The sequence below is a fragment of the Diabrotica virgifera genome, chromosome 6 (assembly GCF_917563875.1).
Source record: "Diabrotica virgifera virgifera chromosome 6, PGI_DIABVI_V3a".
Lineage (NCBI taxonomy): Eukaryota > Metazoa > Arthropoda > Insecta > Coleoptera > Chrysomelidae > Diabrotica > Diabrotica virgifera.
Window position 1 is genome coordinate 213908674 of NC_065448.1, and position 20886 is coordinate 213929559.

Consider the following 20886-nt stretch of genomic DNA (forward strand, 5'->3'; position numbering starts at 1 on the left):
TTCTTTTAATATTTGGCCGGTAACCAGATCATAGCCAGGTGCCTTCTTGGGGTCTAAGTGATTTTTATAACGTCGTAAGTTTCTTGTATTGTGAAGTTTTTAATAGGCTCCATTTCTTGCTCGTTTTCCTCAAGGAATGCATATATTTCGCCGTCATTAATTCCGTTTGCAGGTGGTAACGGTTGAAATACTTCCTCCAAATATCTACCGAAAACTTCTACCTTTTCTCCATCTGTTTTGGCCCAGGTACCATCAGATTTTCTAATTGGTGGGATTTGATCTCGTGGCTGTTTTAGGTGTTTTGTGGCTTTCCAGAGACTATAGTTAGTATCGGCTGAGGGTGATAAGTTTTGTAGATATTCTGTGAATGATTTATTTTTAAGTCTTCTAAGTGTTTCTTTTAGCTGCTTTGCAGCTCGATTGTATCTTTGTCTATCATCTGGGTGCCTTGTTCTTTGCCAGGTGTTTCTTAGTCTTCTCTTTTCGTTAATCATCTCTCTGACATTTAAGGGGCAGTTTACTTGTTTTTGCTTTGGTGTTGTGGTAGGGGTTGATTCCCATGCAGCTCCTTGGACCAGTGTTGTGAAGTACTCCACCGTATCTTCGAGTTCTTTTGCATTCTTTAAGGATATAGCTAGGTTTAGCTTTTCTTCAATTTTATCCCGGAATAGATCCCAATTAGTTTTGTTATTGCATAAGGTTATTGGTTTTTCTTTTAATACTACCGAAGAGTTAATTGTAGCAATTACTGGTGTATGATCAGAGGCAATATCAAAATTTGACTGTATGTCTAGGTATCCTTGTGCAAAACCTTTTGTAATGAAGAAATCTAGGCAGTCAGGTATTTTTCGATGATCTGTTGGCCAGTAGGTTGGTCGATATGTAGATAGATGGTCTAGTTTTAATTCCTGTTTTACTTGATGGAGTATTCTGCCTCTACCGGGTGCTGTAAGCCGAGATCGCCAACTGGTATGTTTAGCATTGTAGTCACCCCCTGCTAGGAATCTATTGCCAAGACTTTTGGTCCTTGAATCCTTTTAAAAAATTAAAAATATCACATTAGTAATAACATAATGACAAAAATTTCTTCAGGACCTTGTAGGGGGGTCTTTAAGCTTTGATTTGGTCACTTTCTGACTTTCATAATAATAATTCTTAAGTGAGTTATTAACCCGGGAGTAGTCGCGCTCACTTCTGTAACGTCGCGTCGATAGTCGCGTGTGAGATTCTATCTCAAAATACGAATTTAAAACAAATTTTTATTTTGTACTATTTTTATCTACTTTTTATATTGAAAATATATATATTTCTAACAATTTTATTTAAAAAACCTGTGTTAACTGCCACCTGCTAACATCGGCCACCTGTCCTAACGGCCAGTTTAAAAATTTCCCAAACCAATTATATGTAGACTACAAAAACTGGCAATACCGTCCACCTTTCTATATCGGCCAATAGTTCTTTCATTTTTAGTGGCCGTTACTGACAGGTTTTACTGTATTGCGAAAAAGGATGAAATGTGAGATTCTATCTAACGGGGCGACTACTCGCGGGTTAAAGCTAATTGGCTCTCCCCAAAGCCATAAATTCCACAAAAAGAAGAAGAAGAAAAAAAATTCCTACGCATTACTACACCCTTCCTCGAGGCACTTACGAAATTTTTTCAAAATTGCAAATTTTTTTATCAAGTTATCGCGAAAAAGGATAAAAATTGAGATTCTATCTCACCGCGCGACTACTCGCGGGTTAAGGATCCCCCAAACCGACACGAAAGTTTTGCGACGCGAATTTTCCGTAGCGGAACATTCGCAGGCGGAGCGGTAGCGGACAAGGGTTCCCCATATTGACGCGAAAGCCGACGCGACTATTCGCCAAACAAATGTGAACAAATTATATTTTTAAATCGGCCAACAGGTTTAGGAAATACAAGACATCAAAAATGACCAAATTTCTAAGTGGGCGTAATCTCTATGCACGCAAATTTATAATAATATTATAATATATAATAAAAACTCCTAATATATTTTCTCCTATATTTTTCTGAGATATTTTCTCCTAATTCTGACCCTATACTATTCCAGACTTTATCCTTTCTTCTTATATTTTTATAATCTTCGTCCGTTAAATCATATATTATAGAATATTGTTTAACAATTTCAATTAGTTTTTCTGTAACAACCATTTTAAAACACGCGAAACTACAACGGTAGCGGAAAAAACCGTGCATGCAGCGTTTCATGAAAGGAACGCTGTTCTGCCGAGACCGTTGCTGATTCCGCGCAAAGTGGTCTGAACACGTTCATACTCCGCCGTGCCTGTCGATTCGCCGCGATTCCGCGTAGGTTGCGGTTGCGAAAGATTCGCGTTGGTTTGGGGGATCCTATAACTTTCAAAATGGTCCTTTTCGCGATTTTCAAACTTTAAATCGCGTATAACTCGACAACAATCAATTTTAGAGAAAAATCACAAGAGACCTTTTTTGATCATAATGAGCCAAATAATCTAAAACAATTTGTCAGAAGTGAAAAAATTGATTTTTTTTTTGAATTTGTTTAAAAAAATTATTTTAACAATTTTCCAACCGCGGTACCTCCAGGAACTCTGTGGATTTGTTATAAGGACCTCTTTTTGAGTAAGTTTATGCAAAAAAAACGAATCGGAATAATTTACCTATCGGGGGCGAGCATACAGACTGGACTATTATCGATATCGAATTGAAACTTCGTAACTGCGTATTTACCTAATATTATGTGTAGTTGTAGTGTGTAGTGGTTCCCCCAAAACAGGTTGTTATTAGAGGCTATTTTAGGGGAACCACCAGTATCACAGTATCAGATATAATTTTTTGAAATTGCCTTCCTACATATTTTTATACTTTACAGTGCAGTTAGCGTTACCAGGTGTCCCGATTTGCGCGGGACGTCCCGATTTTCAGGGGTCTGGGGACGCGTACCGATTTGTACCTGATCGGGACACTAAATGTCCCGATTTTCACCCACGAAAACCAATTTCAGGAGGATTTGCAGTGAATTTTATAACTATGTTATAAAAACAAGGCAATCCAAAAAGCGGCAAAAATCGAATGAAAAATATAATTTTAATAAAAAAAAAATAATTTACTTAACCTACGATTCTTTTTTGTAATTTCGTCTGGTTATTATTATTATGTAAGATTAAATACAGATTATAGAAACACCTTGTAGTTCAGCAAATGAACTGGAAATACGGCGATACCGTGTAATTTTCAGGATCAACACCGAATTGCATAAAAATTTGGACGGCTTGTGTCGTTGGTTGATTTTACTCGGGAGATGACAGTCACCCGTTCTTGGGAATGAAAAACCGCGCGTTTAAAATAAGTCCGGAGATGGATAAATTGACTAATTCTAAGCAATTTTAGTTCTATAGAATTTTAACTTAGTTAATACTTTTCGAGTTATTTACGATTTAAAATGTTTATTTTTCGACAAAAAAATCACGTTTTCAGGCGATTTTCACAAATGAAAGAAGTAAGTATTTGATCGAGAAAATTATTCTTAGCAAAAATGTAGCATAATATAAAAAAATTAAAAAAATTGTGAACTCGTAAAGTCTATAGATCCAGCAAATGCAAAGTTGTAGCTCATGAAAAATACGTTCTTATTCTTCAAATTCCAAATCAAATATTTCAACGTGAAATGACCAAGAAATGAAGCACTTTTCGGAAAAACCAATTAAAACTTTTTTACTTAATAAAGCTTTATTTTTATGTTTTAAAAGTTTCTAGCATCAAAACTAAGAGGGTTATGTTCAAAATAAGTTGACTTTTTTTTGTAAAAAAATCGTGAAAATCTGCCCCTATTTAGCACCCCTAATTAAATTAATCGTTACCGCTTTACAAACAATTTACTTTACTTATGTATTTTTTACATGATTGAAAGGGCCTGAACGAGTCACTAATCACGAGTGTATGCAAAATATGAACTGCCATATTTGAACCAATTTTTGTCTAACAGAAAAACAAAATGAATCTATCATATTTATAAAAGCAAAACCTACCTACTTTTTACTCCTTGAGATTTTTAGTATCCCTAATACTTTTTAAGCTATTTTGAAAAAAGGGCATTTTCCAATATTTTAGGAAAAATTTTTTTTACAATAAAACCAATTTTTTTCAAAACTAAGCACTCCCAACCGGTAAACCTTACAGATCGTATAACCAATACACATATAAAGTAAATGGTAAAGCAGTAACGATTAATTTTATTTACAGTGCTAAATAGGAGGAGATTTTCACGATTTTTTTTTACCAAAAAAAGGAGCCAACTTTATTTTGAGCTTAACACGCTTAGTTTTATTCCTAGAGACTTTTATATACCTAAAACAAAATAAATTTTTTTTAAACACTTTAAAAAGTTTTAAAAACATTTTGCTCGAAAATTGCTTAATTTTTTTGGCTATTTGAAGTTGAAAAATTAGATTTGGAATTTGACGAATAAGAACGTATTTTTGATGAGCTACAACTTTGCTTTTACTGGTTTTATAGACTTACTGAACATACATTTTTTTTGCTTTTTTAAAAGCTACAGTTTTGCTAAGAATATTTTTTTGATAAAATTACTCGAAAAGTATTGACTTAGTTTAAAAATTATATAGAACAAAAGTTTTTTAGAGTTAGTCAGTTGATCCATTTTGGGACTTACGCGGTTTTTTTTACCCCCCGAGAAGGGGTAACTGTAACTGTCAAACTCCCAAGTAAAAGCAACCAACGGTACAAGTTCAACTTTGAAAAGTAGAACCTAAAACCAGATTTTCATGTAATTCGGAGTTGACTCTGAAAATTACACTCCAAAACGGTCATTTTCTGGGCTATTGTTGTTTATTTGTTCCGATCTACAACCCTAAATCCCGATTTGTTTTTGCTTATGTACCGATTAAAAACAAATCGGACCTGGCAACACTAAGTGCAGTGAATAAGTGTTACCCCCCCCTGTTAACTTGTTTATTTTAAGAATACATATAAGCAAAACGCTCGGACAGGTCGATTTTTAAACTAATCATAGTATATTATAGCATCAACGTTTCGAACTTTACGCTATTCCTCTTCAGGTGACAGGCATAACTTTGCTTTTATTAAACGGTAAAGTACATCATGTGACACCTCATTTAACAGCTTTTGGAATACTGATTACAAAAATGTATAATACTTTAATCCTTTTTGAGAGCGTAGGCGCAAAATTTCGGTCGAACTATTTTTAAACGCATTTATTTTGTTCGAATCCTGAGAAAACTAATAAATATTTTTGAAAAATTTAAACGCAGAATGAAGGATTAGATTATTACCGAGGGCTGACAGTCCCATAGAATAAACAAAAAGTTTCTTTTGAATGATATATTTGAAATTAAAAATCACACAATCACACTAAATTTTCTCTTTTTTTCACCACTGTGACTTATTAAGATAAACATTATAGGAGTTCTCAGGGACTTTGGACCATCGATAATACTGTAATATTTCATTCTGCGTTTAAATTTTTCAAAAATATTTATTAGTTTGTTCAGGATTCGAAAAAAATGATTGCATTTTTCAATCAGGATTAAAGTATTACACATTTTTGAAATCAGTATTTTAAGAGCTTTTAAATGAGGTGTCACATGATGTACTTTCCCGTTTAAAAAAATCAAAGTTATGGCTGTCACCTGAAGAGGGATCGTGTAAAGTTCGAAACGTTGATACTATAATATACTATGGTTAGTTTAAAAATCGACCTGTCCGAGCGTTTTGCTTATATTCTTAAAATAAACAAGTTAACAGGGGGGGTAACACTTATTCACCGCACTGTATAATATGCAAGCCATGGATTTATCGATTCAATATTGACAAATGATTATAAATATTCTTTATAGTTAAAACGTCAATAAAAATTATTAACATCCGTCGATAGACGTATTTTTTGATATATATGAGGTATTTTACCCAAGAACATTAAAACACATTGCCTGTCATGTCACCCAAAATTGACTGACAGAAATTTTTTGCAGTAGGCCATGTCGGTCATATATGAGTGACAGCGTTGTTTCGTGGCAGGCCACATTAAAAATAGAATCCAAGAAAAAAATTTTTTTTTCTTGGAGCGCCACCATTTTTTTTATGAAGCTTCACTGGGCTCTCAACTACAAAATCGTCAAAATCGCATATAAAAATCCATAGACAGTCACGTAATTTTGAGTGATATAAGGGTATTCAAAAGTTATCGTGTCAGTCATATATGACCGACCTGGCCCTTCAAGAAAAAACAACTTTTATTGTGTGGCGCCCCATGAAAGTTTTTGAGAAAGTCGTGTGGCAGGCAATGTGTTTTAAAAGTATACTATGGAGATATGGGTATCATGCCCGTTCCGACGCGGAACTCCCGGGGGTCCCACCTTGACTTTACAGTACAGTCAAACCCGCTTATTAGAATGCCTCTTAAAGGAATATCCCGGTTTAAGGAATAGAAATTTGAGGTCCCGAAACGTTTCTATTAGCGACCAGTGGTCGGTTATTGGAATATCCCGGTTTTAGGAATACTTTTGATTAGCTCGAAGGCTATTCCAATAAGCGGGTTCGACTGTATAAGCAACATAATATGTTGGAATGTTGAACGGCAACTGAATAGAATTTGAAAACTTTTTCCGAATAATGTCAGAACGAGACTCTCAATGTAACTTAAAGTTTTGTGAAATTTATATAGTGTTACTCTAGCCCTAGCCAAATCGTAGTTAGGAAATAAATTGGAAGTAAGTTTAGTCCAGAAAGCCACTGCGCATCCGCTAGGAAAAATATTCTAATTCGGATTTTTTGCACAATCTTACTCAAAAAGGACTCCTTTTAAGAAATTTGCATGTTGCCAGGACCAAAAGGTGGTAAAAAAATTTTTTAAACGTTTTTTTTTTGTTTTTTTTCCTAAAATTAATTTTCTTGCATGGAAAAAAGTTTTTTTAGGTTTTATGGATCATTTCAAACAGAAAAGGTCTTTAGTGACTTTTCTCTAAAAATGATAGTTTTTGACAAATAAGCGATTAAAAATTGAGAAATTGCGAAATCGGCCATTTTTAACCCTCAAAAACTATGTGAAAAACTGAAAATTTGAATGTTCCCAAGGTAGCTAGATATTCTTTTATTTTTAAATTACGATTTTTTGGCATAATACTAGTGACGTCATCCATCTGGCCGTGATGATATTATCGATGACACCGAAAAAGATGATTCGTAGTCACGTCATATATTCGTAGAATATACCTGGAGAAGATGTCAGAAAAGATCTTTTCGGACACTTTCCAACTTTTACAACCAAAGGACGATGCCGAAACTGTTGCAAAGGACAAACAGCAATGAGTTGTACAAAATGTAGGGCGAGATTATGTTTGACGGAATCCCGTAATTGTTTTTATGATTTTCATAATATCTAAATTTTGTAATATTTTATACTTATAATTACTTTCTACTTTTATTTTTTGAGTGTTCCAAGTTTTATTTGAAGTTTTGAATTTAAGTTTTAAAAATAAGTGTTTGATCACCATTGTAGTTTATTTATAATTTATAAATGTACATGATTATATATTAATGGATACAATACTATGTGTATGGTTGAAACCCCTACACAAAAAGCCATCTATTCATAATTGAAGTAACACAAAACTCCACAAAATAAAATGACAACATTAAACAAATCTACAAATGTTTCGCTAAAAGTCTTGAAAATTCTAAAGACTTTTAGCGGAACAATTTATTGTAGATTTGTTTATTGTTTTGATTATATTTTGTGGAATTTTGATAATTTTGCTTTAATTCAATGACCCAATAATATTTAATATATTGGTCCAAACTACAAATATACATCTTGGCAATGTATCTTTCTAGATACGGAGGTATTTTTTTAATAACCTGGCAATGTATCTATTGGGCATCAGTACTTGTTTTATAGTGTTCCTGGCAATGTGTCTTGCGAGGTACATTGTAATGTACGGTACGCCTAGTAGTGTATCTTATGGGATACAATGTCAATAAAATGTCAAAAAATTTAAAATAGAAAAAAAACTGCAATTGACTCTGATAATGGAGCCCTCTAAAAATGACATCCAGTAAGCAAAAACATTTTTCTTACAGCGGTTATAGGCGCGCCAAGTTAAGGGTTAAGGTATTTTTAATAAAAAAAAAAAAAATTTATACCTTTTACAAAGGATTTCTTTCCAATTTTGTGATTGATGGTATACAGCCAACTACAGGAAAACTTTTTCTTTTCCTTGTGGATTTTGGTATTACAGAGTAATGGAAAAATAGATGGAGATTCATGCAGTAGAATTAGGGCTGGATGGATGAAGTGGAAAGAAGCGAGTGGTGTGTTGTGTGACAGAAAAATTACAATGAAGCTGAAGGGAAAATTCTATAAAACAGCCATAAGACCGGCTATGCTATGATGTACGGAACTGAATGTTGGGCAGTGAAAAAGAAAGAGGAACAACGAATGCATGTGGCGGAAATGAGAATGCTTAGATGGATGAGTGGAGTGACAAAGAAGGATAAAATTAGAAATGAGTATATTAGGGGAAGTCTAGGTGTGGCACCAATTGATGCCAAAATGAGAGAGCATAGGTTAAGATGGTTTGGTCATGTTCAACGTCGAGACGTTAATCACCCAATACGAAGAATAGCTGAAGTGCAGATTCCTGGAAGGAGTAGGAGAGGAAGACCAAAGAAGACCTGGGGGGAGACGATAAGGCAGGGCATGTTGGTAAAGGGGATTAACATTGATATGACCCAAGATAGAGTTGTGTGGAGAAATGCAATTAGGGAAGCCGACCCCGCATAGGGATAAGGCAAAGAGAATGATGATAATCATTCAGAATTACTCGAGGGATATTAGTACAGTTAAAATAATTAAGCCGATAACCGGACAATAACGATTTAATGAGTGAAATTTAGTTTTTTTTACTTTAATGACAACAAAAAGCAAGCCCATTAGCAGATTCCAATTAAAAATTATTTTGCACATCATATTTGAAACATTATTTGGTTGAAAAATCTCATTTTTGTTAACAAAAAAATATATCAATTTGTTTGGACTAAATTACAGTTGTGCTTATCTTAAAAAGGATATTTTACTATCAACTTTCACACAGTGTTGCATAACTGAATTTTGTTATTTTGGGTGTAAATTTTTTCCACGGATCTCCGAGGGTACACATGTGACATATCAATAAAATTGTATTGAAAGTCGAGCTTGAATCTTTAGTTCCGGTTTTGAAGTCATTTCCGTTTAAACAATTATAACCGAAAGTTTAGTAAAAACGACTCAAAATTAGTCAAATTAGTGAAATCTTATATTAATCGACGTAAAATTTCACGAAAATTTCAAATAACTACTTCCGGTTCTAGTTTCGATCACTGTGTGAAAATCTAGGACTTACCTACGAAGTCAAATTATGTAGTTGTTTATCTAAAAAATATGAATATAAATAACTTAGAAAATAGTATCCATTTTGTCTACAAAACTATTTACAATATCTTCATATTTTATCTCTTACAGTTAGAGCTCCATTTTCAGGCCCCTTTTGATTTCCCGGGAATATGGAAATTTACAAATAAAGAGAAGAATTTGTTTTTTAATGTATTATTATTTTTCAATGCAATTAGTATAAAAACGTATAAATTTGATTAAATATTAAACATTTCAGAAAAATTCAAAAATTTAATAGAAAATTCAAAACTTTTAAAGGAAATTTGAAAAATAAGAAAATTATAAATGTGTGTTTAATCTGAATTTTCATTGTTTTTATTATTGAAATAAGTTTTTAGAAAATAAAAAATTGTTCAGTGTTTGATCTTTCCGGCTGGCTCCTTTTTTTTTGTAAAGTTTGCTGAAGTTATAAACACACATTCGTTTTCTGTTGATGAAGATCATGCTTGAAGTCTGATGCTTTATAGCGCAGTGAGTAATTTTTTAAATATCCGGTCAGCTGATTTGAATTGTACAACGCGACCTCTTTTTTAATGACGGTTTATAATTCTTCATAACCATAAATTTAATTCAAAATAAATATTTACCTTAGATATAATTCTGGACGCTTCAAAATGAATCAGATCGTTTACATAAACAATAGAGTGTTTTTGCTGACCGATATGATACATTCTGATTTAACGCCAAAATTGGAAGGTTTAACATACCTAATATATTAATTGAAAAAGAAATAGGTATTTTAAACTTTAAAATTATTATTAAGCAGACAGAGATAGAGATAATTATTACTTTTCAACGCTTCTCTGCTTCTCATTTCATAATGTGGATTCAAAAAGAAGCCACAAAATCTCAAATAAACACAAATTTAACGAATTTATAAGTGAAAACGTATGTTATGTTTACTGCATGCTAACTTTTAAAACAACTCTGTGAGTGAGGTAGTTCGCGCCAAGGAGGATCCGCCCACGAATGCGCACGATCCTATCTCAAGTAAATGGTCCCAAAAATCAAGGAAGAATCAAAAAATAAAATGTAATAACCAAAAAAATTTACGTGAAAAGGCTACAAAAGTATATAATATGTCTTAATAAAAAAAGTAACTGAAGCATAATAAATATAACTGATCTTTACAATTAAATTATGAAAAAATACGTAATATTTAGTTAAATCATTGTTTATCTACATGGTCTAGTTATACATGGTTAAATTGATCAAGTTTTTTAATATATCAAAACAATATGGCGGACAGGTGACAAGAAGTCAAATTTTCCTTACATTAACTAGTAGTGTTGCCAGTCTTGCCAGTTTTAACCTTTAAAAGATCTAAGAATTTAATAAAAATTACTTATTTTAACAGGTGGATGCAATCATTATAATTTTACGATTATAATCATTAAGAGGAAACAGTAGCGATCAACAGGTAGCGAAAACGCGTTCCAAGATTGCGGCTGTAATTTTGAATATTTTTTCGAGGTATTTGGCACTCGTATTCGTAATATAATAAAGAATGGCGGTAACGAACCCAATTTGAAAAATATATTAATATGTGGAAATTACTCTGTAATTAAATTAAAATTAAGTTAAAAAACGAGCCTGTACCGCCATTAAGAAGAACAAAAAAATACACTTTCTTCGAATAAATTTTTTTATCCGATGCCTAGATTTTGTGTCATGTTGGAACTACCAATGAAATAAAAAATTTTAGTAGTTCCAAATTGACACAAAATCTAGGCATCGGATAAAAAAGTTTATTTGAAGAATGTGTATTTTTTTGTTCTTAATGGCGGTACAGGCTCGTTTTTTTAATATTGTATTTAATTACAGAGTAATTTCCACATATTAATATATTTTTGAAATTGGGCTCTGTACCGCCATTCTTTATTATATTACGAATACGTGTGCCAAATATCTCGAAAAAATATTCAAAATTACAGCCGCAATCTTGGAACGCGTTTTTGCTACCTGTTTATCGCTACTGTATCACCTTAAATAACTATAATTTTTTTCGTATTGTAATAGTAATTGGAGTTTGTCACACTAATGCGCACCCTGTATAATAATACTTACTGATTACCCAAATATTATCTTACATGCATAAAGTAAAAAATGGTTATGTGAAAATATTAAATCTGTACAATAGCTATATTACACTTTGAAGTAAAAAGTCGTTATATTACTTAGTAACTTGAAATTAAAATAGCTGATAATTTAATTGGTTTACCTTGTCTTTTGCAGTTCTTAATTTGATGAAACACTAGAACGTAGGGTTTACTTAGGCACTCAAATGTTTCTAGATAACCTGATTAATCGGGATAGCTCCCTACGACTACGACTCTAAACTCTAATATAAACTACCTCTTCCAAAAGGCCACCACCACACCCTTTTTTCAAATGAATTACTACTTACTATTCGGGGAATCACTGCTACAAAAGGCTACAAGCTACAACCATAAACACAACAGACAACGGATGAACGAATGCCGATAGAGGATAATAGAGGTAGAGGTGCGCAGAAATCGCGTAGTGTACTTAAAATCAGTGGCGGATCTACCGGAAAGGGTTTAGGAGGAATAGGGATAATTCCCTTCAACAAGGTCCAACATATTAAAGGAAAAAATTGTTGAAACAGAAAAATATATTAGCTGACATAAAACTTAAATCGTATACAGATAAATTCAATCCAATAAACCCGCTAGTTAGGAAAATTGATAGAACTGCTAACAACTTTAAAAATAAATTAATTAAATTAAACTTAAAAATAAAATATTAAAATTGCTTATTTATCCGAATTAGCACTGGGGAACAATAAGATCGCGTTTAAAGTGTGGACATTTAGAAGTGTGTTAAAAATTTCATGGGTAGATAGAATCACGAATATATAAGTGTTAAGGAGTATAGGCAGAGAGAGGGAATTTGAAAACACAATAAAAGAAAGAAAATTGCAATATCTCGGTCATGTGATGAGAGGCGAAAGATACAACATATTATTGAGTTTCATAATTCAAGGGAAAATAGAGGGTAGGAGAAGATTGGGAAGGAGACGCGTTTCCTGATTGAAGAACCTGAGAGAATTGTTGCAGAGAGAATTGTTGAGATTGGTTGCAGCTCAAGGCAATTGTTCAGAGCAGCTGCCTCGAAGATCAGAATAGCCATGATGATTGCCAACCTTCGTCGCAGAGATGACACTTAAAGAAGAACAATAAGAATTGCAAGGATTTTCGAATTGTGACTACTAAAAGGTTTTTAACGAATTTTAGTAGGTACACGGTAAGGAGTTGTAGAGGCAATGGAAGGAAGTCAAGCAAATTATAAACTTAAACCGGGTGATATCGAAATTTTTAAAATGCCAGATTCACTCAAGCCACCCTTGGGAGTCTGCTCGGATACAGAAGATATAAAATACGACCTGGAATGGAAGGGAGAAACCGGTACAAAAACCAAACGAAAAAAAGAAAAAAACAAATTAGCGATACTGACAGTGAAGCAAAAAAGAAAAAACAGGTAGATGAAACTAAAATAAAAAGATCGATGGCGGCCATGGATGAAAACATCAGAGCTATGAGGAAGCTAATGGACAAATTATAAGAAACTATAGATGATCAAAGAAAATAAATTCCAATACTAAACTTCAGATAATTTAATCTGCATAGATTTAATTTAAAAATAATGAAAATTGTGAATGTGGAGAAATAGGTACACCAGAACACATAGTATTTAATTGCGAAAGGCAAACAAATACACAAGAATTACAAAGAATGAGAAGAGACCTTGTTGGCATAAATGTAGAAAATATAATACAAAATGAAGAATTATTTAATACCTACACTAAATAATTTAGCGGACATAATATCAAAGAAACAATTAGAATTATATAATATTAGGCGAAGAAGAAATCAAGTAAATAACCAACCTCTATGAATTTGAATAAGAAATTATAAAATAAAAAATTAAAATTAGATATAAAAATATAGAATATAATAATGGAATAATTAAATAAATACATATTTATATGAATAATAAAAAATTAAAAATTAATATCAAATATGAAATAAAATAAAATAAATCAAAAATTATTAATCAAACAATAAAAAATATATATAACAAAAAACCTGATATTTTATAACTCAATGGTCTGATGCTCACCGAAATACCATTGGGAATACCATACAAGTCGATTAGACCTAAACTTGAAATTATTCTTGACTATTTTTACATAAATAGTGCTGGCATTTCTCATCTGAGAATGAGAGCTGGGAGCACTTTTATAAAAATTATAATATGTTCACAAAAATAGTTAAAATTAAAAAAAATCATAATTATATTTTGTTTATTCGAATTGTTATTAATTGTTCATTAGAATTGTTTATTAGAATTGTTTATAATTTGTAGTTTTTCAGAATTAGTTTTGTAGATTAGGGCTGTTGTTAATTAGTCAAATAGAAAATTGTTAAAGTAAAAATTATGTAAAGGTAAAATACTGTAATCCCATCAGGAAACGAGCTGAATAATTAGTCACAAGAGGCCAGGTCATTTGTATACATATCACTATAAATAAATAAATAAAATAAAATGAACTAAACTTCAGATAACCCTGGGCAAGTAACCGAGTCTGCAGGTGAAAAATGTAGAGGGAAAAGTGAATCTGAAAAGGAAGAAAAAGCCAAAAAAAAATAGAACAGTGAGCAAACCCAAGAAGAAACCAAATGAATAGGTTCATCCCATGTTGTATCCTTTTTGTATTCAGCTCCATAGATATCTGTCTTTGATCATTTCTTTTAATTCGTGCATTGGTGTTTTGCACATTCCTGTAATTTGGTCATTTGGATTCCGCGTGGTCTTCGGTCTTCTACTTTTCATTGAATGATGAGTTTTTTCATGATCCACATTTTCTCCAGTATTTAAATTTTTGTAGTTGGACTTTGCTGAATAGGCTTTTGCTGATATTATCAAAATACATACAATACAACAGACAATAGAGAAAAAAAGAGCTAAGAACAAAGATGTACACATGGCGTTTATAGACCTTAGGAAGGCATACGACACCGTGCCAAGGAAAGAACTGTACAAAGCAATGACTAAAATAGGGATACCACCTAACCTAACACAAGCAATCAAAAACATGTACAGTGGAAATGAAAGTAAATATAAAAATCGGAAACAAGGTAGTTGCTAACTTCAAAACAACAAAAGGATTACTACAGGGATGCCCAACGTCACCGTCTCTATTTAAAATATTTTTAGAACACGCACTAACAACTTGGAAGACAAAGTGTAGGGGTATGGGAATACCGATAAGGGACGATTATCTCTACACATTGTGTTTCGCACACGATCAGGTGGTGATGGCTCAAGATGAAGAGGATATCAGTTACATGGTAAGAAAACTAAAAGAGGAATACAAAAAGGTGGGCCTGGAAATAAATATGAAGAAAACGGAATATTTAGTAATATCGGAAGAAGACGTAAAAAACTTAGAAGTAGAAGAACAAGTTGAAATAAAAGGAACGAAGAATTTTAAATATTTGGGCTTTATAACGTCGAAAAACGGAACAACAGAAGCAGAAATAAAAAGTAGATTGGGACAAACAAGATCTTGCATCAGACAACTCCATAATCTAATCTGGAATAAGAACATCAAGGGAAAAACAAAAAGAATGATATACCAAACAATAGTAAGAAGCATCATGACATATGCCGCAGAAATTTGGGTCATAAACAAAAAAACCCAAAAAAGCATTCTGGCAACCGAAATGGAATACTGGAGAAGATGCTGTGGTCTCACCAGAAGAGACAGAATAACAAATGAGGAGATAAGGAGAAGAATGCAAGTGGAAAAAGATGCCCTGCAATATATAGACGAGAGAGACTGAAATGGTACGGCCACGTACGCAGAGCAGAAAACACTTGGATAAACAAGGTTGCAGAATGGAGCCCAAGAGGAACGAGAAGAAGAGGACGACCGAGAAGATCTTGGAAAAATGAAGTCGACGAAGCCATGTATAAGAAAGGATTGGAAAACGGAGACTGGGAAGATCGAAAAAAATGGAAGTCCTGGCTGACGGAAGGGAAACGGCATTAGCTGTAGACAACCCTTTATATATATATATATATATATATATATATATATATATATATATATATATATCAAAATACTGTAACCTACCCCGCCCTTCGAGGCAATTGTCCTAGACCCGTCACTGCTTCTTCTTCTTTTTTGGTTCCTATCCGTTTCGGATGTTGGAAATTATATTAGCCATCAAAACCTTACTCGCTGCGGCTTGAAACAGTTCCGTTGAGGTTTTTTAAACCATTTTCTCAAATTCAGCAGCCAAATTCCTTCTACCGGGTCCTCGCTTACCTTTGACTTTACCTTGCGATATGGACTGCAGCATGGAGTAACGGTGCTGATTTCTTATAACGTGTCCCAGATACTGCAGTTTTATGAGAAACACAATCTCCGGTTAGTTCTTCATTCTTCCTAAAACTTCCTTGCTTTGAACCATCAGTGATTACTTAGAATAGGTTTTATTAATAATATCATCAGAATTAGCACTGGGAACACACAACTGCAAAAATGTTCGAATTCTGACTACTAAAGAGTTTTTAACGAATTTTAAACGGTCAAAATTAAGTCAAAGTGGTGACCAGATAACAAACCACAGCTGACGAGGAGCTGTAAAGGCAATGGAGGAAAGTCTAACAAATTCTAAACTTAAACCGGACGATATCGAAATTTTTAAAATACCGGGTCCGCTCAAGCCACTTTCGGGAGTCTGCTCGGAGACAGAAAATATCAAGTTCGACCTGGAAGGGAGAAACCGAGAAACGGGAACAAAACCAAGAGGAAGAAATAAATCAGCGATACTGACAGCAAAAAAAAAAACAGTTAGACGAAACTAAAATAAAAAAGCTGTGTTGTAAGTAAAAATAAAATGCTTTGGAGCATAAATTTTAACGCTATCAACATGTTTGGGGGCTCATTTGATAGATGTGTTTAAGTACTTTGACAAATGTTTAATAAGTTTATGTTATAAAATGCATCGATTTCCCGTTATTTCAGCTTGAATACTTAGAGTTTTTTACTCGCCGAAAAATATAAACATTCAATTACCTATAACTCACTTTTTGTTGACATTAAAAGGTTTTTCTAGTAAGGGGTTTATTTCGTTTTTTATTAGCTTCAATTTAGATAATAACTTTTTTGTAAAAACTTACACTTTTTGAGTTATTGATGAAAAATTGGTTAAAAACATGCATTTTTCTCAAGAAAAATTAAAATCTTTGATCTTTAATAAGTCAAAAAGTTTCGATTTATTTTAATAACTTTATATAAAAATTTTGCTTGAAATTTGTTCCTCTATCGATTTATGGGGTGAATTTTAATAAAGTAATTTTCACCCCAAGAAGGGGTGGCATCCACCCCAGGGTAAAAGCGCAAGTTGGCACCATGTCACCTTTGTTCCTTGAGATATCCTCTAACCACTCACTAATTTTCATGCAAATCGATGGAGGTTCAACGAAATCGGAGGTAATAGCTCATATCCACCTTCAGTGACTCCACTATATTGGGAAATACAAATTTGCTGGTGCCCTTCGTTTGTTTTCTAAGATACGAAATTTCATACTCTTCTGACTCATTTATTTTCAGGACTTTTCCAACATAATACACCTTCTTCTTCTCCAATTTTCCAGGAAATTCCAGCACAAAATCATTTTCTATGGGCTTTCTATGAAGCTCCTCAAATCCATCTGGATTGATTGTATAGTAGCAGTCATCCCCTAAGGATGAACCAAGTTCAAGTTCCTCCTCTAAGGTTTCAGAACTATCTTCAAATATTTGTTTCTTGACCTTTTCTACTTTTTTCACTTCGATTTTATCAATTTTTCTTTTCTTCGTAATGCTTCGTTCTTCTATGGCATCTTTTTCGGGTGTGTCAGTAGCTATAATACTTTTGCCCGTTCTTCGCGTATTTTTAGTTTTGCGTTCTCCTGCTTTTGAAAAGCCCTTAAATTCTTCTGGGCTTTTAAAAACATCTGTGACAGTCTTGCCATTTTTATCGTTCTGTTGATTGATATTTTCAATACTGGTGTCTAAGGTAGCATCATTTTCTATATGCGATATATTTTCTTGAATATTATCACTCACGGATATTTTCTTTGTTGATGTTGATGTACTTGGTAGATCGATGGACTTTTATTGGATTACATCATCTTTTAAATCGCGATCGGTAACAGCGCTTGGTAGAAAGTCTAATCTGTGAAGACATTGGCATCGTATGGATATATACCACACTTTTTGAGTGCATTTATAATATTGCTCGGTGTGAGAGCATTTTCATGAGCAAAGCCGACGCACTCAGCCACCTCATATATGGTGAAAGGGTTACCTGGATGTTGCATCATCCAGGTATCTGCAGATGCATTATAACATGTTGAGAATGCTTTGAGGACCCCCACATCTAGTGGTTGTATCTTATTTGTGGAATGAGGAGGAAATTTTAGAATTGTTACTCCGTTGTCTTTGACCAAATTAAGAACACGAATACTAAGATGACTTTCATGATTGTCATAGATTAAAAGCGATGGATTTTCTTTAGAGCTGTTAGAATATTTTATAAAATGCTTCATTACTTCTAAAAAAAGATCAGCATTCATCCACCCACTTGGAGTAGCAAGCCCCAACGTTCCTGATGGGGAGCCTCGTAGCATATGCTCCTTTAGATGCACCATAAGAAAAACCATTGCTGGTGGTAGGTATTGTCCTGTGGCACTAACGATGCAACAAGTGGTAACCAATGTACATCTCTTCCCACTTGTTACCTTGCTTCACCCCTTTCTCAGCAACAACCTTTGTTGATTTTTGAACCGTGCGTCGTAGTCGCAGTCTCATCCAAATTGTAGATTCTTCTTCCGTCAGCAAACGCATCAGTTCTTGAATATATATTCTTCAAATTTTGGTAAAAAATTGAAACATTATGTCTATTAACTGACGTCGCACGGGATAAACTACATCCTTCGGGGTGCGAAGCGACAGTCGAACATGTCTTTGGCGAAAACCTCTCATCCATTATCCTTATAAAAATATCCTTATGATATAGTTTTCTAGGGAATCTTCTTCTGCGGACGTAAATACTTTATTAATACTGTAGTTGGGACTCATCCGTATTTGACTAATGTCGTCAACGTCTCTGGCTTTCTCAACATATCTAGCAATGTCTGAAATGGTATATCTTTCAAAGCAGCTACTTTTCTCAAAGATCCTCCTTCTCTGACCAGACTTACTGCTTCTCTCATTGTTTCCTCTGCGCAATTTCCAATTTTTCTTTTCTTTGGATCCATAATTAGCCTACAAAAAAAATATTTGATCATATTTGCCCTGGGCACGTGTAGTCGGCAGCCATTTTGTAACCTCACTTATACAATAAAATTTAGAGACAAAATGATCCCACTCTTGTAATCTACATAAAAACACTTACCTTTAACCTAGGCACATCACCAAAATACTTTCTTTTACTTCCGAAAACACGAACTGACAAAACTTTAAAATATTTACTTACGCACGTGGAAATTAAATCAATTTAAACGGCGCGTGCATCTCTGCCAGCCGCGTGTTCAACTCTTCAACTTCAACTCTGTCGGCGATTACTTGTTGGTATGCAGTATTGCCAGATGAAAATTTCTCGTAACAGTAGAATAGGACATAAAAAAATAGTAGAAAACAGGAGATTTTTAATAGTTTCAAATAAAACAATAAAATGTAGTTAAATTGAACAAAATAACTATCTTACGGCTATTTTTCAAGGCCATTAATTAAGCAATTAATTATTTAATTAATTAAGCAGTAATTAATGGAACTGAAGCAAGATAGTCCATGATTAGTTTCTGACTGATTCGCAGTTCCGTTTTCAAGCGCTTGAAAACGGAACTGCGCATGCGCATCAGTCAGAAACCAGTGATGGATAGACTGTCTCCACTCCACGAACAAAGATAAATTCAGGTTTCACAAATGTTTAAACTTGGCTGATAATACTAAATAATCTCTCAAATGTAATACCAACATACCATATTCTAGTGAAAAATATAACAAAAGATTTGAGATTGAAAACCGGAGAACAGGAGAAGAAGTATCAAAACAGTAGATCTCCTGCTAAAACAGGAGATCTGGCAACACTGTTGGTATGTAAAATGTAAGGTTTCTGCTCACCAATGGAAAACCTAGTCGGTCGCGTGATAAGTGGGGGAGAGACAGTATCTCACTGACTCACTGTAGGACCTGTCTCACTGTTAAGGCTGGCACTCCTATGTATGGATGATTGTTGTGTTGCCTATTCTTTTAATGATTGCTGGTATGTGAGAGAATGGAAATCATATGGAAATACAATGCATAGTTCTATAATTATTATTATTGAATTTACGATTGATGCCTCTTTTGTGTAGCTTATGTCTAGTCAGTGGGCCATTATCTGGAATGCTATATTTGATTGTAGAGGAGGTAAAGCAATTTTATTCCGGCTTCTTCTTATCAGGTATTTATCTTCTTCTTATCAGATGCTTCGGTTATCAGGTGTATTGGTGTTAAAATGATTGCTGATGAGAGTTCTATTTACAATCCTTTATGTTTATTAAATCTTAAGTGGGTGATCGACATGCGAGCCATAATACCGCGGTTTTACTCGCGGCTCGTTGGTGCTGATCGACTAGCGAGCAAAACAGTCGTGTCAACCGTCCACAGCCAACATGTCGTAACTTTGTTACTGTAGGAAGCTCGCATAATGATTGAATTTTTTTCTTGACATCGGGTTCTAGTTGAGTTGGGTTCATGTTTTTTACGATATTTAAGAGTTTAACATATGCGGTAAGTCGAATTGCTTTGTTTTTGTACTCTGGCGATGTACATTTCCATTTTCCATAAACAAGAACAGTCTCGTAAGCAATATATAAATTCTAATAAAAAGTCGTGGCTGAGAGTTCGCATATCCATGATTAAAAACTGGTCTTTTCACTTCAACGGTCGCCGAAAACTGCCGGCTTTGAATGTGATAAGCCGCGCGTGTGATACACGCGCGGTTTTGAACGACGGGCCAAGTAAAAAATAAAACAAACTGACGAGCCGCGAGACAGCCTTGTCGGTAAATAAAACCGCCGTATTGCAATGATACACTGGCGAGCTTTACCGACGAGCCAGAAAACCGCGGTTTTACTCGCCTGTCGATCTTTAAATGATCATTTCAGATTTAAGAAACGAAGGATTAATTGTGAGTAGCGACTTTTCTTTCCACGTCATTTACTTGTATTGTTGTTATAAAATTTTTAACAGCTTCCCATATTTGTTGGAATGTACCATTAAGAATAGAGTGTATATTTGTGTAGGTACCTGTAGGAGGTCTTCGTTATTTCTTCTTCTCTC

At 33.8% G+C, this 20886-nt stretch overlaps 1 protein-coding gene across 1 annotated transcript in view; it reads right to left on the reverse strand.

Annotated features, from left to right (window-relative positions):
* LOC126887197 (protein abrupt-like) overlaps nt 1-20886 on the reverse strand; it is a 285519-nt gene that overhangs the window by 192809 nt on the left and 71824 nt on the right. The gene's annotated exons all lie outside the window — the stretch shown is intronic.